We start from the raw sequence: 25,000 nt of genomic DNA on the forward strand, positions 1-25,000 counted from the left end.
GAATGAAGATAACCTCGAAGACCTCAACAACATGAAAGGCATGAAGTATTTGAGAGCGATCGCACATAACAAAGACGGAGATTCAAACAATGAAATCCGAAGTTTGGAAGACTATTTTGATGTAGATGTATTGAAAGCCAGCAAATTGTCTGACACTGAAAATGAAGAATATATTTTATTACGAAACAACCTCTTAAAAAAATCTCATGACGGCTATTTTCAAGAGAAGCCCATCCGTTTTAAGCCTGATTATTTACACAGTGACCCACTGTTTGGTAAAACGCGTAAAGGCCACAGTCTGGAGGACTGTCTCAACACGAAGGAAAGCAACATGGTGAATAGCCAAATGGAGATAATGGAATCAACCTCGAAAGCTAATTCCGTGGCAAAGGGCCGCAAACCAGGCAACTGGGGATTTTTACAAGAACTTTTTGATTTGGAATCAAACAGCAAAGAGTCCATAACAAAAAAGAACAGTGATAGGACTTTCACACCTTGTCATGCAAAACCCCTTGATATGGCTTACATGCGCACAGGAGTATGAAAACCCATTGAAGAGGTCTACCGAAAGAAAGACAGCCAAGTATTTACCTGGGACGCTGTATACAAACCAAACCACAGTTAAGACAGGTAATTCTGTCGGTTTTTTACCTCACACTATCTGAAGCCACCTTAATGAACTTCAAAGCTACAACTTGTTAATTGGACAAAAAGCAAAAAAAAAAAAAAAAATTCAAAACAAAAGTAATATTTCAAACAACTTTTTAAATATATTTATTGAACAATATTTGATTGAACTACCTTGTCATATATATACACACACACACCAAAGACAAATTGTGAGGACAGGTATATATATATATATAATCACATTATATCATATTAAATTATATTATTTATATTATATGTGTGTATGTATGTGTGTATATATATATATATATATATGTATATACACACACAAGTACATACACATACATACACATAGAAATATATATATGTATACATAGACTCCTACACATATCAGCTGTAATTCAAAAACAGATGTGCATTAATGCTGTCCAGCTGTCCGAATATCTCTCTAACTTATACTTTGGCCAATGTTGTGACCATATATCTATCTGTGTGTATCTGTGTTTGTAGAGCAGCCTTGATCTTCAAGGATTTGCGATGGGTAAAATGTACCTCAGTTTTTCGCAGTCCAAACCATGAAAGAAGGAGAACTTCAGATCATATAATACCAATGGCTGCCTCCTCCTCCTCTTGTATGAGTCAAGGGATTCTCTAAGTGGACTCTTGCTTCTGTTAAAAATACCAGCTGAGCTTTTTGTGAAATCTCATGAAACCTTAAAAAATGACAACAAAAAAAAAAAAACAGAACAATGGATAATGCAATCCAAGGTATACTCAGACAAGAAATTAAGACAGAGTGGTCGTGATTTGTTCAATCAGACCTCATCTGAGACTAAGAGTCAATAAGAACTATAACAACGAGAAGAACAACAAAAAAGAAATTATGACAACAACAACGACAAGAGTTACAACAACGACAAGAATATCAAGAAGGAAAATAACAACAACAACAAAGAATTCCTTTGCCCAGAAATCTACCAAGACTTCAGTCTGTGTCCTGATTGTTCTGTGACTGTAAGAACTGGTTTTCTCTAAAGCAACCCAGATTCGACTGTAAATCTATGATTTCACATTTTGGTAAAACAATTTCTTTGCAATTTTTACCTTATTTTTGTTTCTTTCATTTTTTATTATTTTTTTTTTTTAAATTTCTTTAGTTTTTTTTTCCCATCCGTTTTTAATTATTGGTTAACCGAGATGCGTGACGTCTCTCCCTTGGGACATATATTTTCATTCCCCCGCCCCACCTCATATCCCAGCTAAAAAAAAAAAAAAATTGAATGTCTAAACAATTTTTGTATTTTAATCTGTGTGGTCCTGAACTGATCTGAATCTTAATCCCAATTATATTCCTGGTATGTTTCAATTGACATTCTACCCCATCACACACACAAACCCTTATGCAACTTATATATTATCAGAGACACCTAGCTAAATACCCACGGGCTGAATAATAATAATAAAAATAATAATAATGACGATGTTGATTTCTTTTACTTATGATAAAAAAATTTATAGTAATGACAGTAATCATAGTAATTATAATAATGACTTATTTAATTAAAATTGTTTCTTATAATAATAATAATAATAATAATAATAATAATAATGACGATGATTTACTTTTAATTAAGAAATTTTTAATAATAATGATCAAATTCAACTTTGATTAAAAGATTTTTTTCACAATAATAGTGATAATAATGAAAATTATGTTTTTATTTTTAATTAAAAAATTTTTAATAATAATAATAGTAATAGTAATAATAATAATAATAATAATAATAATTGTGATGATGATGATAATAATAGCAATAATAACAATATATGGGTTTTGAACTTAATTACAAGAGCAGAGATTAATTTGTTGGGTTGTATGTGTAGCAGATTTAATTAATCTATCTTTGTTTCTATGTCTGTCTGTGTGTCTGTACCTATTATTTATTTATTTATTAATTTATTCATTCATGTCTGTTAGTATGTAAGTTTGTATGTTAAATTGACTAGAAAAGGCTGTGTGATATAAAGTTAAGAATTGTTCAAAGCTGGCTTTTAAACAAATTTAACATCACACAGGTGCACATGTATGTATATATATATATATATATATATATATATATATATATATATATATATATATATATATATATATATATATATATATATATATATATATATACACATATACATATATAGGATGCCATTTTTTCTCTCCTTGTTTCTCTCCTTGTTTCTTTTCTGTGTATCTTTCTGTCGAAGAGCGTACGCTCGAAACGTAAAAGACTTTTTCTATTCCTGAGCGCTATACTAATACATTTGTATGTTTGTACTCCACCTGCCTTCGTCTTTTGTTTATTTTCGCAAACTTTCCCTTTATATAAACATATATATATATATATATATATATATATACATACACACACACATACATGTGTGTGTGTATATATATATATATATATATATATATATATATATATATATATATATATATACACACACACATACATGTATTTAATTCTACCTTCAATCTCTGTGTCATTTATTTAAGAATTATCATACTCTGTGTGTCTTTGTCCATTATTCTCTGTTGTCCTGTGATCTCATCAGCCAATCAGTTTCTTTTGCCCTGTTTTCTCTCTCGTTTCCATTATTGAGCTACACTGCTGTGCAGTGGTCACTCTGGCGCACTCCAAAATTTGCTCAAAGTTATTCCTGCAGGCAGGAAACCGAGCTACTTTCTAACAAGGGCAGTAACTCAAAGCAAGACACGTTTGCCCTTTTTACTTGCTTCAGTCATTTTGACTGAGCCATGCTGGGGCAACACCTTGATAGTTTTCCTTCAAACAAATTAGCACCGTTCTTCTTTTCAAGCCTGGTACTTATTATTGTACTGTTCTCTTTTTGCCCAACTGCTAAGTTACAGGAATGTAAGCAAACCAATACCAGCTGTCTAGTGGTGGTAGAGGAAAAACACAAACACATAGATATATACATACATATATACATGCATATATATTTTACTACTGTTTCTGCTAACCCACACCTTTCCTCCATCTATACAATAGCAATAATAATAATAATAATAATAATAATAATAATAATAATAATAATAATAATATGATGAAAATGATGATGATAATGATAGTAGCAAACATTTAGACTAACAGAAATACTTTATAGATATTCCTTCTTTAAGGGTGTCTTAAAGTTTGCATAAATTATGCGTTTCTTACAATTATTTATTTATTCATTTTTTTCGGAAGATGCATTTGCAAGACAAGGAATTAGAATTTTCTAGTTTTTCTGAAAAATAAATACATACATACATACATATGGCGGGCTTCATTCAGTTTCTGTCTACCAAATCCACTCACAAGGCTTTGGTTGGACTAAGGCTATAGTAGAAGAGACTTGCCCAAGGTACCACACAGTGGGACTGAACCCGGAACCATGTTGTTGGTAAGCAAGCTACTTACCACACAGCCACTCCTGAACCAAAACCCTGAACTGATAGAATAAGAGAAAGAGGGAAGGGCTGGACCCTTAAAGGAAATGAAAAACCCTCGTTATTATTTTTCAGTGCAGAAAAACAGCAGGGCTTGATTAAACGAATTGCGTGTATTTATTATTTTGAAATTATTTCTTATTAATTAGACTAAGAAGGGGAAGTAACCATGCCTTTGCCGGTTACATTCTCACAATGTCAAGATTGATGTAAATGATATCCACCCTGAACATTTGCTGGTCAATGTCAGGATGCTTTGACATGAGTAGCAATAGAAGGAACTTTAGTAAAGAATAACCAAAGACCAAGTGTTGATAGTAAAGCTCAATGCGGTGTTGTGGTAGCTGCCAGTATTTTACTGCCATATATTCCATTTATATCTAATCGTTTTAATAGCATCTATAAAGTCGCATCTAGTAAACTAGAATGAAAGCACAGCGTGCCTCAACAGGCTAACTTCTCCTAACTTCTGTAATATATCATCAGCAACAACAAAACATGTTCTACATATTACAACAAATGCTTTTATAAATCCTGATAATGTCATCATAACATATGAAGCTGCCTTGTTATTATACTTAATCTAGCATTTCCATTCGATTCACTTTTCATTTACAGATTAATGGGAGACACAAAATATAACATGAAATAGATGTGTATTGCAATGTATTGAACAAATATTTTAAGAATGGGTACCATGTGAAGTAATGGTCCTATAATGTACCTTAAATGCATAGCTGTAGAGAGGTACCATGTGGAGGTACAGTCCTACGATATACCTTAAATGCATAGCTGTAAAGAGGTACCATGTGGAGGTACAGTCCTATGATATACCTAGAAAGCATAGCTGTAAAGAGGTACCATGTGGAGGTACATTCCTATGATATACCTTAAATGTACAGCTGTAAAGATGTACCATGTGGAGGTACAGTCCTATGATATACCTAGAAGCATAGCTGTAAAGAGGTACCATGTGGAGGTACAGTCCTATGATATACCTTGATTGCATAGCTGTAAAGAGGTACCATGTGGAGGTACAGTCCTATGATACACCTAAAATGCATAGCTGTAAAGAGGTACCATGTGGAGGTACAGTCCTATGATATACCTTGATTGCATAGCTATAAGTAGGTACCATGTGGAGGTACAGTCCTATGATATACCTAGAAAGCATAGCTGTAAAGAGGTACCATGTGGAGGTACAGTCCTATGATATACCTTAAATGTACAGCTGTAAAGATGTACCATGTGGAGGTACAGTCCTATGATATACTTTAAATGCATAGCTTTAAAGATGTACCATGTGGAGGTACAGTCCTATGATATAACTTTAATGCATAGCTGTAAAGAGGTACCATGTGGAGGTACAGTCCTATGATATACCTAGAAGCATAGCTGTAAAGAGGTACCATGTGGAGGTACAGTCCTATGATTTACCTTTAATGCATAGCTGTAAAGAGGTACCATTTGGAGGTACAGTCCTATGATATACCTTAAATGTATAGCTGTAAGTAGGTACCATGTGGAGGTACAGTCCTATGATATACCTTAAATGCATAGCTGTAAAGATGTACCATGTGGAGGTACAGTCCTATGATATACCTAGAAGCATAGCTGTAAAGAGGTACCATGTGGAGGTACAGTCCTATGATACACCTAAAATGCATAGCTGTAAAGAGGTACCAAGTGGAGGTACAGTCCTATGATATACCTTGATTGCATAGCTATAAGTAGGTACCATGTGGAGGTACAGTCCTATGATATACCTAGAAAGCATAGCTGTAAAGAGGTACCATGTGGAGGTACAGTCCTATGATATACCTTAAATGTACAGCTGTAAAGATGTACCATGTGGAGGTACAGTCCTATGATATACTTTAAATGCATAGCTTTAAAGATGTACCATGTGGAGGTACAGTCCTATGATATAACTTTAATGCATAGCTGTAAAGAGGTACCATTTGGAGGTACAGTCCTATGATATACCTTAAATGTATAGCTGTAAGTAGGTACCATGTGGAGGTACAGTCCTATGATATACCTTAAATGCATAGCTGTAAAGATGTACCATGTGGAGGTACAGTCCTATGATGTACACAGAACACTTTGCTGTAAAAGGTACCATGTGGAGGTACAGTCCTATGATATACCTTGAATGCATAGCTGTAAAGAGGTACCATGTGGAGGTACAGTCCTATGATATACCTTAAATGCATAGCTGTAAAGATGTACCATGTGGAGGTACGGTCCTATGATATACCTAGAAAGCATAGCTGTAAAGAGGTACCATGTGGAGGTACAGTCCTATGATGTACACAGAACACTTTGCTGTAAAAGGTACCATGTGGAGGTACAGTCCTATGATATACTTTGATTGCATAGCTGTAAGTAGGTACCATGTGGAGGTACAGTCCTATGATACACCTAAAATGCATAGCTGTAAAGAGGTACCATGTGGAGGTACAGTCCTATGATATACCTTGAATACATAGCTCTAAAGAGGTACCATGTGGAGGTACAGTCCTATGATATACCTTGAATACATAGCTGTAAAGAGGTACCATGTGGAGGTACAGTCCTATGATATACCTTGAATGCATAGCTGTAAAGAGGTACCATGTGGAGGTACAGTCCTATGATGTACACAGAACACTTTGCTGTAAAAGGTACCATGTGGAGGTACAGTCCTATAATATACCTAGAAAGCATAGCTTTAAAGAGGTACCATATGGAGTTACAGTCCTATGATATACCTTGAATGCATAGCTGTAAAGAGGTACCATGTGGAGGTACAGTCCTATGATATACCTTGAATGCACAGCTGTAAAGAGGTACCATGTGGAGGTACAGTCCTATGATATACCTTGATTGCATAGCTGTAAGTAGGTACCATGTGGAGGTACAGTCCTATGATATACCTAGAAAGCATAGCTGTAAAGAGGTACCATGTGGAGGTACAGTCCTATGATATACCTAGATAGCATAGCTTTAAAGAAGTAACAAGTGGAGGTACAGTCCTATGATATACCTTGAATGCATAGCTGTAAAGAGGTACCATGTGGAGGTACAGTCCTATGATATATCTTGAATGCATAGCTGTAAAGAGGTACCATGTGGAGGTACAGTCCTATGATATACCTTGAATGCATAGCTGTGGAGATGTACCATGTGGAGGTACAGTCCTATGATATACCTAGAAAGCATAGCTGTAAAGAGGTACCATGTGGAGGTACAGTCCTATGATATACCTTGAATACATAGCTTTAAAGAGGTACCATGTGGAGGTACAGTCCTATGATATACCTAGAAAGCATAGCTTTAAAGAAGTACCATGTGGAGGTACAGTCCTATGATATACCTTAAAGGCATAGCTGCAAAGAGGTACCATGTGGAGGTACAGTCCTATGATATACCTTGAATACATAGCTGTAAAGAGGTACCATGTGGAGGTACAGTCCTATGATATAACTTGAATGCATAGCTGTAAAGAGGTATCATGTGGAGGTACAGTCCTATGATATACCTTAAATGCATAGCTGTAAATAGATACCATGTTGAGGTACAGTCCTATGATATACCTAGAAAGCATAGCTTTAAAGAAGTACCAAGTGGAGGTACAGTCCTGTGATATAGCTTAAATGCATAGCTGTAAAGAGGTACCATGTGGAGGTACAGTCCTATGATATACCTTGAATGCATAGCTGTAAAGAGGTACCATGTGGAGGTACAGTCCTATGATGTACACAGAACACTTTGCTGTAAAAGATACCATGTGGAGGTACAGTCCTATGATATACCTAGAAAGCATAGCTTTAAAGAGGTACCATATGGAGTTACAGTCCTATGATATACCTTGAATGCATAGCTGTAAAGAGGTACCATGTGGAGGTACAGTCCTATGATATACCTTGAATGCATAGCTGTAAAGAGGTACCATGTGGAGGTACAGTCCTATGATATACCTCGATTGCATAGCTGTAAGTAGGTACCATGTGGAGGTACAGTCCTATGATATACCTAGAAAGCATAGCTGTAAAGAGGTACCGTGTGGAGGTACAGGCCTATGATATACCTAGATAGCATAGCTTTAAAGAAGTTAGAAGTGGAGGTACAGTCCTATGATATACCTTGAATGCATAGCTGTAAATAGATACCATGTGGCGGTACAGTCCTATGTTATATCTTGAATGCATAGCTGTAAAGAGGTACCATGTGGAGGTACAGTCCTATGATATACCTTGAATGCATAGCTGTGGAGATGTACCATGTGGAGGTACAGTCCTATGATATACCTAGAAAGCATAGCTGTAAAGAGGTACCATGTGGAGGTACAGTCCTATGATATACCTTGAATACATAGCTTTAAAGAGGTACCATGTGGAGGTACAGTCCTATGATATACCTAGAAAGCATAGCTTTAAAGAAGTACCATGTGGAGGTACAGTCCTATGATATACCTTAAAGGCATAGCTGCAAAGAGGTACCATGTGGAGGTACAGTCCTATGATATATCTTGAATGCATAGCTGTAAAGAGGTACCATGTGGAGGTACAGTCCTCTGATATACCTTGAATACATAGCTGTAATGAGGTACCATGTGGAGGTACAGTCCTATGATATACCTCGAATGCATAGCTGTAAAGAGGTATCATGTGGAGGTACAGTCCTATGATATACCTTAAATGCATAGCTGTAAATAGATACCATGTTGAGGTACAGTCCTATGATATACCTAGAAAGCATAGCTTTAAAGAAGTACCAAGTGGAGGTACAGTCCTATGATATAGCTTAAATGCATAGCTGTAAAGAGGTACCATGTGGAGGTACAGTCCTATGATATACCTAGAAAGCATAGCTTTAAAGAAGTACCATGTGGAGGTACAGTCCTATGATATACCTTAAATGCATAGCTGTAAAGAGGTACCATGTGGAGGTACAGTCCTATGATATACCTAGAAAGCATAGCTTTAAAGAGGTACCATGTGGAGGTACAGTCATTTGATATACCTTAAATGCATAGCTGTAGAGTGGTACCATGTGGAGGTACAGTCCTATGATATACCTAGAAAGCATAGCTTTAAAGATGTACCATGTGGAGGTACAGTCCTATGATATACCTTAAATGCATAGCTGCAAAGAGGTACCATGTGGAGGTACAGCCCTATGATATACCTTAAATGCATAGCTGTAAAGAGGTACCATCTGGAGGTACAGTCCTATGATATATCTTGAATGCGTAGCTGTAAAGAGGTACCATGTGGAGGTACAGTCCTATGATATACCTTGAATGCATAGCTGTAAAGATGTACCATGTGGAGGTACAGTCCTATGATATACCTAGAAAGCATAGCTTTAAAGATGTACCATGTGGAGGTACAGTCCTATGATATACCTTAAGGGCATAGCTGCAAAGAGGTACCATGTGGAGGTACAGTCCTATGATATATCTTGAATGCATAGCTGTAAAGAGGTACCATGTGGAGGTACAGTCCTATGATATACCTTGAATGCATAGCTGTAAAGAGGTACCATGTGGAGGAACAGTCCTATGATATACCTTAAATGCATAGCTGTAAAGAGGTACCATGTGGAGGTACAGTCCTATGATGTACACAGAACACTTTGCTGTATGTAGGTACCATGTGGAGGTACAGTCCCATGATATACCTAGAAAGCATAGCTTTAAAGAAGTACCATTTGGAGGTACAGTCCTATGATATACCTAGAAAGCATAGCTGTAAAGAGGTACCATGTGGAGGTACAGTCCTATGATGTATCTTGAATGCATAGCTGTAAAGAGGTACCATGTGGAGGTACAGTCCTATGATATACCTAGAAAGCATAGCTGTAAAGAGGTACCATGTGGAGGTACAGTCCTATGATATACCTTGAATACATAGCTGTAAAGAGGTACCATGTGGAGGTACAGTCCTATGATATACCTTGAATGCATAGCTGTAAAGAGGTACCATGTGGAGGTACAGTCCTATGATATACGTAGAAAGCATAGCTGTAAAGAGGTACCATGTGGAGGTACAGTCCTATGATATACCTTGAATGCATAGCTGTAAAGAGGTACCATGTGGAGGTACAGTCCTATGATATACCTAGAAAGCATAGCTGTAAAGAGGTACCATGTGGAGGTACAGTCCTATGATGTACACAGAACACTGTGCTGTAAAAGGTACCATGTGGAGGAACAGTCCTATGATATACCTAGAAAGCATAGCTGTAAAGATGTACCATGTGGAGGTACAGTCCTATGATATACCATGAATGCATAGCTGTAAAGAGGTACCATGTGGAGGTACAGTCCTATGATATACCTTGAATGCATAACTGTAAAGATGTATCATGTGGAGGTACAGTCCTATGATACACCTAGAAACCATAGCTGTAAAGAGGTACCATGTGGAGGTACAGTCCTATGATATACCTAGAAAGCATAGCTGTAAAGAGGTACCATGTGGAGGTACAGTCCTATGATATACCTTGAATGCATAGCTGTAAAGAGGTACCATGTGGAGGTACAGTCCTATGATATACCTAGAAAGCATAGCTGTAAAGAGGTACCATGTGGAGGTACAGTCCTATGATATACCTTGAATGCATAGCTGTAAAGAGGTACCATGTGGAGGTACAGTCCTATGATATACCTAGAAAGCATAGCTGTAAAGAGGTACCATGTGGAGGTACAGTCCTATGATATACCTTGAATGCATAGCTGTAAAGAGGTACCATGTGGAGGTACAGTCCTATGATATACCTAGAAAGCATAGCTGTAAAGAGGTACCATGTGGTGGTACAGTCCTATGATATACCTAGAAAGCATAGCTGTAAAAGGTACCATGTGGAGGTACAGTCCTATGATATACCTTGAATGCATAGCTGTAAAGAGGTACCATGTGGAGGTACAGTCCTATGATATACCTAGAAAGCATAGCTGTAAAGAGGTACCATGTGGAGGTACAGTCCTATGATATACCTTGAATGCATAGCTATAAAGAGGTACCATGTGGAGGTACAGTCCTATGATATACCTAGAAAGCATAGCTGTAAAGAGGTACCATGTGGAGGTACAGTCCTATGATATACCTAGAAAGCATAGCTGTAAAGAGGTACCATGTGGAGGTACAGTCCTATGATATACCTTGAATGCATAGCTGTAAAGAGGTACCATGTGGAGGTACAGTCCTATGATATACCTAGAAAGCATAGCTGTAAAAGGTACCATGTGGAGGTACAGTCCTATGATATACCTTGAATGCATAGCTGTAAAGAGGTACCATGTGGAGGTACAGTCCTATGATATACCTAGAAAGCATAGCTGTAAAGAGGTACCATGTGGAGGTACAGTCCTTTGATATACCTTGAATGCATAGCTATAAGGAGGTACCATGTGGAGGTACAGTCCTATGATATACCTAGAAAGCATAGCTGTAAAGAGGTACCATGTGGAGGTACAGTCCTATGATATACCTAGAAAGCATAGCTGTAAAGAGGTACCATGTGGAGGTACAGTCCTATGATATACCTTGAATGCATAGCTGTAAAGAGGTACCATGTGGAGGTACAGTCCTATGATATAACTAGAAAGCATAGCTGTAAAGAGGTACCATGTGGAGGTACAGTCCTATGATATACCTTGAATGCATAGCTGTAAAGAGGTACCATGTGGAGGTACAGTCCTATGATATACCTAGAAAGCATAGCTGTAAAGAGGTACCATGTGGAGGTACAGTCCTATGATATACCTAGAAAGCATAGCTGTAAAGAGGTACCATGTGGAGGTACAGTCCTATGATATACCTTGAATGCTTAGCTGTATGTATCATGTTGTCATACTGTATTGATTTTGTTTTATGAAAGCGCATTTGTTCATGGAATTTTTTGTGTGGCAGATAAAAATGCTCCATTGCAATATTTACATATTTCATAATATATTTTGTGTTCAACTCCCACTGTTACAAAGTTTGTGTTTTATCATCCTCGAATGACAGAACATTTATTATATAAAATGCCAGGCTTTTATTGGTTTACATTTCATCAACTGTACAGCCTTCCCTGCTAAAACTTTTGTCTCATGTTTATGTTCAACACACGACTGCTGCTGTCTGATTTAATAAAGTTCTTGAAAAAATCATCTCCCTTCTGTTTCTCCTACGTGGATTGACATTCTTCTTTCAATGTTCCAGATTCAACAAAAGAACCCTCTCCCCGCCTGGTTTTTTTTCACTTGTGTTAAAATAAATATTCAGTTTTGTATTTTCTCCTCATGATGTTCATGGCTCTGAAGATACCAAAGTTTATATGTTTTTAAAATATTTCTCATCTTTGTAATGTTTCCTTGAAATGTCTCTCATCTGTAACATGTCCTTCTAATGTTATTATCTCTGTACTGTCCTCTTGTAATGTCTCCCTCGTCTCCGTGCTGTCCTCCTGTAATGTCTCTTGTCTCTGTACTGTCCTCTTGTAATGTCTCCCTCGTCTCTGTGCTGTCTTCCTGTAATGTCTCTCATCTCTGTAGTATTTTCTCGTAATGTCCCTTGTCTCTGTACTGTCCTCTTGTAATGTCCCTCATCTCTGTACTGTCCTCCTGTAATGTCCCTTGTCTCTGTACTGTCCTCTTGTAATGTCTCCCTCATCTCTGTACTGACCTCCTGTAATGTCCCTTGTCTCTGTACTGTCCTCTGGTAATGTCTCCCTCATCTCTGTACTGTCTTCCTGTAATGTCCCTTGTCTCTGTACTGTCTTCCTGTAATGTCTCTTCATCTCTGTAGTATTTTCTCGTAATGTCCCTTGTCTCTGTACTGTCCTCTTGTAATGTCCCTCATCTCTGTACTGTCCTCCTGTAATGTCTCTTGTCTCTGTACTGTCCTCTTGTAATGTCCCTCATCTCTGTACTGTCCTCCTGTAATGTCCCTTGTCTCTGTACTGTCCTCCTGTAATGTCCCTTGTCTCTGTACTGTCCTCCTGTAATGTCCCTTGTCTCTGTACTGTCCTCCTGTAATGTCCCTTGTCTCTGTACTGTCCTCCTGTAATGTCCCTTGTCTCTCCTGTCCTCCTGTAATGTCCCTCATCTCTGTACTGTCCTCCTGTAATGTCACTTGTCTCTGTACTGTCCTCTTCTAATGTCTCCTTCATCTCTGTACTGTTCCTTGACTCTGTAATTACTCCCTCATCTCTGTACTGTCCCTTGACTCTGTACTGTCCTCTTGTAATGTCTCCCTCATCTCTGTACTGTCTTCCTGTAATGTCCCTTGTCTCTGTACTGTCTTTCTGTAATGTCCCTTGTGTCTGTACTGTCTTCCTGTAATGTCCCTTGTCTCTGTACTGTCTTCCTGTAATGTTCCTTGTCTCTGTACCGTCTTCCTGTAATGACCCTTGTCTCTGTACTGTCTTCCTGTAATGTCCCTTGTCTCTGTACTGTCTTCCTGTAATGTCCCTTGTCTCTGTACTGTCTTCCTGTAATGTCCCTTGTCTCTGTACTGTCTTCCTGTAATGTCCCTTGTCTCTGTACTGTCCCCTTGTAATGTCTCCCTTGTCTCTTACTGTCTTCCTGTAATGTCCCTTGTCTCTGTACTGTTTTCCTGTAATGTCCCTTGTCTCTGTACTGTCTTCCTGTATTGTCCCTTGTCTCTTTACTGTCCTCTTGTAATGTCTCCCTCGTCTCTGTACTGTCTTCCTGTAATGTCTCTTCATCTCTGTAGTATTTTCTCGTAATGTCCCTTGTCTCTGTACTGTCCTCTTGTAATGTCCCTCATCTCTTTACTGTCTTCCTGTAATGTCCCTTGTCTCTGTACTGTCCTCTTGTAGTGTCCCTCATCTCTGTGCTGTCCTCCTGTAATGTCCCTTGTCTCTGTACTGTCGTCTTGTAATGTCCCTCATCTCTGTGCTGTCCTCCTGTAATGTCCCTTGTCTCTGTACTCTCCTCTTGTAATGTCTCCCTCGTCTCTGTACTGTCTTCCTGTAATGTCCCTTGTCTCTGTACTGTCCTTCTGTAATGTCCCTTGTCTCTGTACTGTCCTCCTGTAATGTCTCTTGTCTCTGTACTGTCCTCTTGTAATGTCTTCCTTGTCTCTGTGCTGTCCTTCTGTAATGTCCCTTGTCTCTGTACTGTCCTCTTATAATGTCACCCTCGTCTCTGTACTGTCCTCCTGTAATGTCTCTTATCTCTGTACTGTCCTCGTGTAATGTCACCTATCTCTGTTCTGTCCTTTTGTAATGTCCCTCATCTCTGTACTGTCCTTCTGTAATGTCCCTTGTCTCTGTACTGTCCTCCTGTAATGTCCCTTGTCTCTGTACTGTCCTCCTGTAATGTCCCTTGTCTCTGTACTGTCCTCCTGTAATGTCCCTTGTCTCTGTACTGTCCTCTTGTAATGTCTCTCATTTCTATACTGTGCTCTTGTAGTGTCCCTAACCTCTGTAATATTCTCTTGTAATATTGCAATAATCTTTGTAAAGTCCCTTGTCTTTGTAATGTTCCAATGTCCCTCATTTCTGTGTTGTCCTCTTGTAATATCCATAAACTGTGTAATGTCCTTTTGTAATTATCTCCAATCTTTGTCCACTCGTCCACTCGTAACACCCATCATCTGCAATGCTCTGAAATTATCAATTAGCAGTAAATTAATTTCGGATTTATATTTTAGTCTTTTACATCCACGGGAAGGTAGAAGTGCTGATTTATTTGTGGAGGACAATTCTGAGGAAGACTTTATCACCATTTCTTGCAGGTCGAGTAATTGCATAAAGGCTTCCTCACTTGCTTACAGTCTTCCATATTATAGGTATGTTTAGTTTTCAGCTCAGCCTTCACTGAGGAGACAGACCTATAAATATGACATTCCAGTTATGACCAACCATTCTCTCCTTTTTTTTTTCTATCAGATCAGTGATCACATTATCCAAATAACCTTTTTATCAAATGCGTGTAGTTTGAAGGGAACTTGTGACCAACCATCCTTTTTTTTTTCCATCAGATCAGGGATCACATTATCCAAATAACCTTTTTATCAAATGGGTGTAGTTTGAAGGGAACTTGTGACCAACCATCCTTTTTTTTTTCCATCAGATCAGGGATCACATTATCCAATTATACCCTCCCATTTTTTTTTTTTTCAAGATGACCGAATGTAGTTTGAGACAGCTTGTCTGTTTTTGTTTGGACCCAGGTCAAGCCTGATTAAGCACGACTGTGATCAAGCATATTCCAGCCATGACCATCCCTTCTCAATAGTTTCAGACATAGTGTATCTAGAACTACATTCTCCCATGTCCTTCATTGCAAAGTGTGGTTCAAAGGAGACCTGTCTAACTGTCGTTGTTTAGCCCCAGGTCAGTTCTGATTGAGTTCAACTATGAGCAAAAGATTCCAGTTGTGACCATTCCATCAATTTTATCAGGCATAGTCTCTTTACAACCACAGGCCATGCTTTTTGGAAGTCTCTCAATAAAACTTATGATCAAAGACAGTCAACCCATGACCATCTTGACATATTATTCTTTTCAGACCTGAGATTATATTGCATAATATATCCTTCCCTTTTTTTTTTTTAAGGAATAGGGTCTGGTTGGAGGGAGGACTTGCTTGGTCTATCTTTCAGCTCAGCTGACAACAAACATGGTCTCACACTGTCCATGGGGTACAACATAACAACTACTGCAGTGTCCATGTCCCCTGACGCTCTGTAGAGAACCCCTAAACCTATAAAAAATATCAAAACTTAATATATAAATAAAATAAAAAAGAACAAAAAATTTTTTATTAATATTTTTGATCTTTTTTGTTTGTTGTCTTTTTTTTTTAATCTTTATGGGGTTTTTGGCATTTTTTTTTTCAATATAGAATGTCCCAAAAGCAGTACCCAAATTTGAATTGAATACATATCTATTGGGCAATTACTTTTGGGACATCTTACTCTCACTATAGTTTTTTTGTAATTGCTGTTGTTTTTGTTGTTGATGTTGTCTTTTGTGAATTTATGTTGAGAAAGAAAAAATATAAATTGAAAAAAAAAAAACAGTATTTATTTGGTGAATATATATAAGCATATGAAGATTTTAAATATTTATAGAAACTACTTTTGTTTTGTATTTGTATTTATGTTGTCCGTGTCATTGTTGTTGTAATTTATGTAAATTTATGTAAATAAATAAACAAAGAAAACCCAACCAAAATCATTTGTTTCTGTGTTTTTATTTTTGGGAGGCTGGGGGTTGACATGGTTTTTAAATTTTTGATTTTACTCGCTTTAATCATTGGACAATGTAATAGTGATGACGAGGGTTCCGGTTGATCCGAATCAATGGAACAGCCTGCTCGTGAAATTAACGCATAAGTGGCTGAGCACTCCACAGACACGTGCACCCTTAACGTAGTTCTCGGGGATATTCAGCGTGACACAGAGAGTGACAAGGCCAGCCCTTTGAAGTACAGGTACAACAGAAACAGGAAGTAAGAGTGAGAGAAAGTTGTGGTGATAGAGTACAGCAGGGATCACCACCATCCCCTGCCAGAGCCTCGTGGAGCTTTTAGGTGTTTTCGCTCAATAAACACTCACAACGCCCGGTCTGGGAATCGAAACCGCGATCCTATGGCCGCGAGTCTGCTGCCCTGACCACTGGGCCATTGCGCCTCCAGTTATGTAAGTACTTCATCAGGGAAAACATTTTGAAATACCCATCCATCCAGCCAGCCATCTACTCTACCCAGTATTCTAGAGAGGGCTGTGAGGGTAAAGCCCCTAGCCCCACCTCACCCATAGGGTCCTCTCAGAAGCAACTGTCATTACACTTTCCAGCTGGATTCCCAAACAGGACCAAATGAATCTATAGAAATTATCCAACCATTTTGTTCTCAGTTTATCTTTAGGTCTCCTATTGGTTGGCTCAGCTTGAATTCGTCTTGCATTTCTTTCCTGAGACATTCTAATGCCATGTCTGTTGTACCAGAGCTGTGAGCTTTCAGTGTGAAGAAGTAGCAGCTCACCCGGAGAGATTCCCTGAGACTATGGCTATTACCCAACCATCATTGGTCTACCCCTAGGTTTTGGCTTAGTTTGAAGAACCCAGGGATCACATTATCCAATTATACCCTCCCAGTTTTTAAACATTTTTTCAAGATGACCGAGTGTAGTTTGAGAGAGCTTGTCTGTTTTTGTTTGGACCCAGGTCAAGCCTGATTAAGCATGACTGTGATCAAGCATATTCCAGCCATGACCATCCCTTCTGAATAGTTTCAGACATAGTGTATCTGGAACTACATTCTCCCATGTCCTTCATTGCAGAGTTTGGTTCAAAGGAGACCTGTCTAACTGTCGTTGTTTAGCCCCGGGTCAGTTCTGATTGAGCTCAACTATGAGCAAAAGATTCCAGTTGTGACCATCTCATGTCATTCTTGTCCCATCTGTAGTACCAAAGCTGTGATCATCCAATGCAGAAATACAGCAGTTTAACCTGTAGGGACACCTGATCGCGAATCTATGCAGCCTGTTGAGTAAATGTTACCCCAGGGATCCTTTGGAGGCTCTCCATTTTGGCTGCTTGCATTCACGATCACAATCTTTCAGTCACAACCCAATATTCATGACCATACACTACCGTCAGAAATTAATTAGCACCCTTGATTTGCTCTTCACTCAAGGTATGTGCTGTCACCTAGTGGCCATATCTCGAACTATTGCTTTGTTGCGAGTTCACTGTTGCGCAGAACGATGACGTAGCTTTGTTTGCAGAGCAGTTTGAGAGTCTACAGCCTTATGATGTTGACATAGCAGTGCAACAACTTGGAGTGCGGATGCAGACAAATCTTCCTTTGTTTAATAGATATAGGTAACGCCTCGCAAGGACCGAAATCACACCATACTAAGTTTTCTCATCGCGTAAGGCGTTTTGAACAGCTCATAAGTTAATTGATTTAACCTATTTAATGTAGAAATTTGAGATGTGCTAATTAATTTCTGACGCAAGTGTAGGTGAGAATAAGCAATTGACTTTTTTTTAACCAGCCTCTCCTCTTCTGAAGATCAAATGCCCCAGCTGGAACATTACTCTGCCAGTACTTGCAATTCTAGCATCTGATTCAGCCTCCTGCTTACCATTACTCATAAATATGGCCCTGAGATACTTAAACCTCTCCACACGTCTCAATGATGTTCCACTAACATGTACAGGCTTTCCTGAATGGATTGAAAGTGGAGATTGCTTTGTTTAACAGTTTCTTCTTTGGCTGTAAAACATTGCGAACAAAAGCAACTTGGTGTGTTGCCAGATGGCAAAAGAAGCCCTTGGTTTAAACAGGAAATTAAAAATGCCCAATAAGGTTTGAGAATCAGTTAACCCTTTAGGGTTCGCATTATTCTGCCAAAATTAATCCTGTATTTATCCACATTGTTTTGAACAAATCATGCATTATCTTGTAGCTATGAGATTTTGATGAGGTAGCTGTTAATTTTTAAAACGATATTGTAGGGTTGGTGTGAGAGACCAGATCTGGCCAGTTTGACCATAAAACAGGCAGAATACTTTTGGCCGGATATGGCCGGTTTAAATGCTAAAGGGTTAAAGCTGTTCATGGTTTTTCAATCTACAGAGAAACGTTAACGTTTTATCTGCCAAAGAAATAAAAACCTTTATATTGGTTGGAGGAGAGTAACCTACTCTTTTTTCTTTTACTCTCTTTTACTTGTTTCAGTCATTTGACTGCGGCCATGCTGGAGCACCGCCTTTAGTCGAGCAAATCGACCCTGGGACTTACTCTTTGTAAGCCCAGTACTTATTCGATCGGTCTCTTTTGCCGAACCGCCAAGTGACGGGGACGTAAACACACCAGCATCGGTTGTCAAGCAATGCTAGGGGGACAAACACAGACACACAAACACGCATATATATATATACATATATACGACAGGTTTCTTTCAGTTTCCGTCGACCAAATCCACTCACAAGGCATTGGTCGGCCTGGGGCTATAGCAGAAGACACGTGCCCAAGATGCCACGCAGTGGGACTGAACCCGGAACCATGTGGTTGGTAAGCAAGCTACTAACCACACAGCCACTCATGCGCCTACTGATTAAGTTTCCGCAAATGCACCTTGTCGGTGCCACATGAAAAGTACACTCTGTAAAGTTGTTGGTTTTAAGAAGGGCATCCAGCCAAAGAAACCTTGCCAAAACAGACAAATGGAGCCTGGTGCTGCCAAACCATCCAACCCATGCCAGAATGGAGAAAAGATGTTAAATGATGTGTTGAGGATATATACATACATACATATATATATACATACATACATATATATACATACAACATATATACCATACATACATATATATACATACATACATAATATACCTACATACATATATATACATACATACATATATACATACATACATACATATATATACATACTATATATACATACATATATACATACATACATACATATATACATACATACATATATATACATACATACATATATATATATATTTGTTACGAAGGTGGGGACCTCCTATTCGAACTGTTACGGAATCCCTCACACCCGGGCCCGTTCGATGCAGCGAATGTTTTCACTGCGGAGACTCGTCGGAGAGGAGAGGAGAGACACAACAACAACAACAGGAGCAGCAGCACAGAGAGATACAGAGGCACCCGAGAGAGACACAAAGAGGCAAGGCACAACTGGCTTACATTTAACAACTAGTTTATGACAATCAATTGTTACAACATCAAAGCATTTGAAGGAAACAACAAATCAATACAGGTATACAACAGATCAAAGCATTCAAAGTTGCAGATACAATGTAACCGTCCGGTAACGACACAAGTTCAATAACAACAGCAATTAAAGAATACACGTCCGAAGACACAGTTCTATTTCAAAACACATCAACAAGTCATATACAGTTCAAAGGACATTACAGGCCTAACAGTTCAATGTTCATTATACAATGTTCGTATCACAACAATTCACGTTACAGTTCAAAGTCTTTAATGACTACATCAGAGTCCTTCTTTTTCTCTCTCTTTCTTCTTTCTCTTTTTTTCTTTTACAGTCTCTTTACATCGTAACACATATCAATACATAATTAAATACCTTTAGTTCCTACTAGAATAGCCAGTGTCCCATATTGTAGTTCCTCTCTAACAGCCGCCTATTCCTCTGTATATATCCCTCTCCGTACTGCTAACTCCAACCTGCCAAGCTCTTGCATCCCAACCGCCCGCCTTGACGACCAAAATCCGACCGTTTCGCTTTGACGACCGAATCCCGACTGTCCAAAAACCTTACTCTATCACTACCATCAATCCCTCTCTGCACTGCTAATATCCTCTCTATCTCCTCTCAGATTCCTTACTCTATCTTTCTCACTACTTTCCTCTTCCTCTTCTTCAAGGGGTGTTTAGAACGACCTCTAGTTCACCCCGAAAGGGGTTGCAGGTCCACCCAGAACCGATCAATCCACCTGAATCTGACAGGACAATGGGTTTATCCCAAAAGTAGGTCACCAGCTCTGTCCTTAAGCTGAATCACAACAATATATATATATATATACACACACACAAGGTGGCGAGCTGGCAGAAACGTTAGCACACCGGGCAAAATGCGTAGCCGTATTTCGTCTGCCGCTGCGTTCTGGGTTCAAATTCCGCTGAGGTTGACTTTGCCTTTCATCCTTTCGCGGTTGATAAATTAAGTACCAGTTACGCACTGGGGCCGATGTAATCGACTTAATCCGTTTGTCTGTCCTTGTTTGTCCCCTGTGTTTAGCCCCTTGTGCGTAGTAAAGAAATATATATATATATACAGAGAGAGACCTGCATGGGGTGGATGCAGATGTCTTTAAAATGAAACTGGATCTCTTCTTGTCAGGTGTCCCAGATGAACCAACTTCACGGCAGGAGGTGCAGATGAGGGCAGCTGCATCGAACTCTCTCATGCACCAAATGGCAATTGCTAAAAAGCATTCGTGAAGTAAAATCATGTAGCAACACCAAATGGCGGTGCCCCAGCATGGCCACAGCTCGTGAGCTGAAACTAGATAAAATAAAAATAAATAATTAATCGATAATGTATTCACCCTTGTGGTTTACAACTTCTTCCCAACGTTCAACAAGAGTTTTTCAATACCTCGTTGGTAGAAATCACCTGATTTTGTCTCGAAAAATTGATCCAACCAAGCTCTAAATTCTGCTTAGTATTGAACAAAACTCTGTGCATAGCATTTGAAAGACATCGAAAGAGGTGGAAATCCTTTGGTGCCAAATTAGGAGAGTACGGCAGGTGTGGCAGCACTTCCCAGCCATGCGTTTGAATGGCTTCCTTGGTCATATTGGCGTTATTGAGGTGGCAAGCTGGCAACAGCCATTAACATACCAAACAAATTCTTTACTGGCCTTTTATCTTTCTTTAACATTCTGAGTTCAAATGTCGTCAAGGTTGACTGTACATTTCATCCTTCAGGGTAATGAAATAAATATCATTTGCATATTGGGATCGATGGAAATCAACTTACACTCCCTCTTCCATAATTGCTGGCCTTGTGCTAAATTTGAAACATTATTATTATTATTATTATTATCATTATTATTATTATTATTATTAATATTATTATTATTATTAATTGTTATTATTATTGTTGTTATTATTATTATTATCGTTTATTTATTATTATTATTATTATTATTATATATTATTATTATGTTATTATTATTATATATTTATTATCGTTATTATTATCATTATTATTATTATTATTATATTATTATTATTATTATTGTTATTAGTTGTATTATTGTTTATTATTATTATTATTGTTATTATTGTTTATTATTATATTATATTATTATTGTTATTATTATTATTATTATTATTGTTGTTATTATTATCGTTATTATCATTATTATTATTATATTATTATTTTATTATCAATTGTTATTATATTGTTATTGTTATTGTCATTATTATTATTATTATTATATTATTATCTTGTTGTATTATTGTTGTTGTTGTTGTGTTGTTATTATTATTATATTATTACTATTATTATTATTATTATTATTATTATTATTATTATTATTATTATTGTTATTATTATTATTATTATCATTCAGTAGTTTTTTTTTATAGCGTGCTTTCACTTCACTACCGAGCGCAGCTCTGTGTGCCTTGGGTATGTGCTGTGATTTGTTGTGATGCTCTGATGGTTATTGTATGGAAAGTGTTCTGCGTAGGATGTGTGCAGTGCCTAGTAGTGCAATTTCTGTATGTTATATGTGCTTGTAAGTCCTGGTGTTTTTGTTATGTATGTGTCTGAATATTTTTTTATCATGCCTAATGCACCTACTATGATAGGAATTGTTTCTGTTTTCAGATTCCACATTCTAGTTACCTCTATTTCCAGGTCTTTGTATTTTGAGAGTTTCTCCATTTCTTTTAGAGACACGTTGTCATCTGCTGGTATTGATACATCAATTAGAAAGCATTTATTTTCTTCATGATCTCTGACAACTATATTTGGTCTGTTGGCCTTATTTCTCTATCTGTGTGTATCGGCATATCCCAGAGTATGGTTGCTTTCTCGTTTTCTGTGACCTTTTCTGTGTTGCCTATACCATCTTTTTTCTGTTGTTATTCCATAATGTTGGCATAGCTTCCAATGTATGTAGGTTCCAACTCTGTCATCTGTGAATATATTCCTTCTTAGCCAGGACTGGGCAGCTAGAGATAATATGATTTATTGTTTCTTGTCCATCTCCACATATTCTGCAGTTACTTGTAATATTTCTTTTCATTACATGTTTTTGGTAATTTCTGGTGGGGAGGCTTTGGTCTTGTGCTGCAATTAAAAATCCCTCTGTTTCTGCTTTGAGTCCTGAGCTTCTCAACCATTGCTGGATTTTTCTTTGTCTATTTCTTTTGCGTTTAGTTTAGTCCAGTATTTACCATGAAGGGGCTTTTCTTGCCATCGTTTTATCATGGTTCGTTGCTGTTCTATTTTTTGGGTTTTCATTTGTTTTATAGCTTTTGTTTGTTTCTTCATCTTCTTCTTCTTCTTCTTCATGTTTTTAGGTGGTATGATTCTTGTTTGTATTTGTCAGCTTCCTTAAATACTGAGCAGTTTTTTGTTTTGCTCGTGTTTTGCCGCTATTGGATCAGTTTTCCTTCCTTCTGAAGTAGATATTTTTGCAGTTCTATGGTGGTTTTTTATAGTAGTTTTCCAGCTGTATAAGGCCTCTACCACCTTCTATACGTTGTATATATAGTCTTTCTATGTCAGATTTTGGGTGATGCATCCTAGATCCTGTCATTATTTTTCTTGTTTTCCTATCTATTTTGGTCAGTTCATTTCATTTCCAGTTAAGGATATTGTAGCTGTAACTTATAACTGGGACAGCTAAAGTGTTGATACCTATTATCTTGTTTTTAGCATTGAGCTCTGTTTTTAGTATTGATCTAACTCGTCTATAATATTCTTTTTTTATTTTCTCTTTCATTGTGTGGTTGTGTCTTATCTAGTTCATGGATTCCTAAGTATTTGTAAGTTTGGCTTTGGTCTAATTCTTTTATTTCATTGGTTTTATCTAGTGTGATGTTGTTACTCTTAACTAGTTTTCCTCTTTCATGGTTACTTTGGCGCATTTTTCTAATCCAAATTTCATATCTATTTCTTTGGTAAATCCACGAACTGTCTTTAATAGTGTTTCCAGCTGTTTGTCATTTGCAGCGTATAGTTTTAGGTCATCCATATATAAAAGGTGGCTGATCGTTTTGCCGTAACATTTATATCCGCATCCAGTTTCTATTTAGCATATCAGATAGAGGTGACAGTGCCAAGCAGAAAAGGAGTGGAGAGAGCGTGTCTCCCTGGAATATTCCTCTTCTAATGGGGATGTCTTTGGTTTTCATGAGTCCCTCTTTTGTTTGGAGGTGTAGGACTGTTTGCCATTATTCATAGAGTGCTCTATGAATTTTATGATTGTTGGTGCTACTTTGTTAATGGCTAGTGTTTCGAGGATCCATGTGTGGGGATGCTATCAAACGCCTTTTTGTAGTCAATCCAGGCATATACTGAGGCCTTTCTTTTTCTGTAGCTGTCTTCAGTTATGGCTTTATTATCATTAGTTGATCTTTACAGCCATATGAGCCTTTGCGGCATCCTTTCTGCTCTTCTGGGAACAGTTTGTTTTCGTCCAGGTGCTTGTTCAGCCTTTGCGATATCACTGCAGTAAATGCCTTGAACATAGTAGGGAGGCAGGTTATTGGTCTGTAGTTTTCTGGTTTTGCTGTTTCATTTATTTGGGAATTAGATGGTTTTCCCCTTCGTGAGCCATTCAGGCATTGTCTCTGGCTCTCTGCTAGTATGTTGTAAAGTTTTCAGCCAGCTTTTGTGCATTCCTGTTAGATATTTCAACCAGAAGTTGGGGATCTTGTCATGCCCAGGTGCCTTCCAGTTGCTTAGTCTTTGCAGTGCCTGGGTGACCTCTTCAGTTGTTATGGGGGTCCAATTGTTCAGATGCCGAGTTTGTTATTTGATACTCCTTTTTTTGGTTGTTCGTTCGCTGACCATTTTCTCCTCTCCCCAGAATTCTTCCAATTCTTCTGCCGTTGGTGCTGCAGTGACTTCTATTTTATTTTTGCCCAGTTCTTGGTAGAACTTTTTGGGGTTGGAGTTGAACTTTTTGTTTTGTTCAAAGAAGCGTTGGCGTTTCTCGTACCGGCGGATCCTTTGTGCTTTGGCAAGGATATCTTGCTTCAGCTTTTTTTTTATCTCAGGCAAATTTCTCTTCTCTGTGATGTTATATTTGCGGAGTATTTTGTTTTCTTTTGTTGCTCAGTAGCGTTGATTGTTTGCTGATTT

General features: G+C 37.9%; 1 protein-coding gene and 3 long non-coding RNA genes across 5 annotated transcripts in view; all 4 read left to right on the plus strand.

Moving 5' to 3' along the window:
• The window catches only part of LOC118762023, a 28,886-nt gene extending 28,147 nt beyond the window's left edge, over nucleotides 1-739 (plus strand). Inside the window, exon 2 of the mRNA XM_036500272.1 lies at nucleotides 644-739. The gene's annotated coding sequence lies outside the window, so the exon portion shown is untranslated. The remainder of the gene's footprint in view (nucleotides 1-643) is intronic.
• A 5,528-nt stretch (nucleotides 740-6,267) lies between these two features.
• LOC115232138 overlaps nucleotides 6,268-25,000 on the plus strand; it is a 30,331-nt gene continuing 11,598 nt past the window's right edge. Inside the window, exon 1 of one of the 2 annotated variants that reach the window (XR_004997813.1) lies at nucleotides 6,268-6,363. This is a non-coding gene — a long non-coding RNA (uncharacterized LOC115232138). Of the gene's footprint in view, nucleotides 6,364-11,728; nucleotides 11,803-25,000 lie in introns of those variants that run through there. The other variant, XR_004997814.1, reaches the window with a different exon arrangement.
• LOC118762024 lies at nucleotides 7,327-7,874 on the plus strand. The gene is made up of 2 exons (XR_004997809.1): nucleotides 7,327-7,364; nucleotides 7,695-7,874. It is a non-coding gene; the product is annotated as an uncharacterized LOC118762024 (long non-coding RNA).
• LOC118762027 lies at nucleotides 11,188-11,640 on the plus strand. The gene is made up of 2 exons (XR_004997811.1): nucleotides 11,188-11,308; nucleotides 11,528-11,640. It is a non-coding gene; the product is annotated as an uncharacterized LOC118762027 (long non-coding RNA).

The sequence above is a fragment of the Octopus sinensis genome, unplaced genomic scaffold (genome assembly GCF_006345805.1).
Source record: "Octopus sinensis unplaced genomic scaffold, ASM634580v1 Contig19446_ERROPOS152761+, whole genome shotgun sequence".
In the NCBI taxonomy this organism is placed as follows: domain Eukaryota; kingdom Metazoa; phylum Mollusca; class Cephalopoda; order Octopoda; family Octopodidae; genus Octopus; species Octopus sinensis.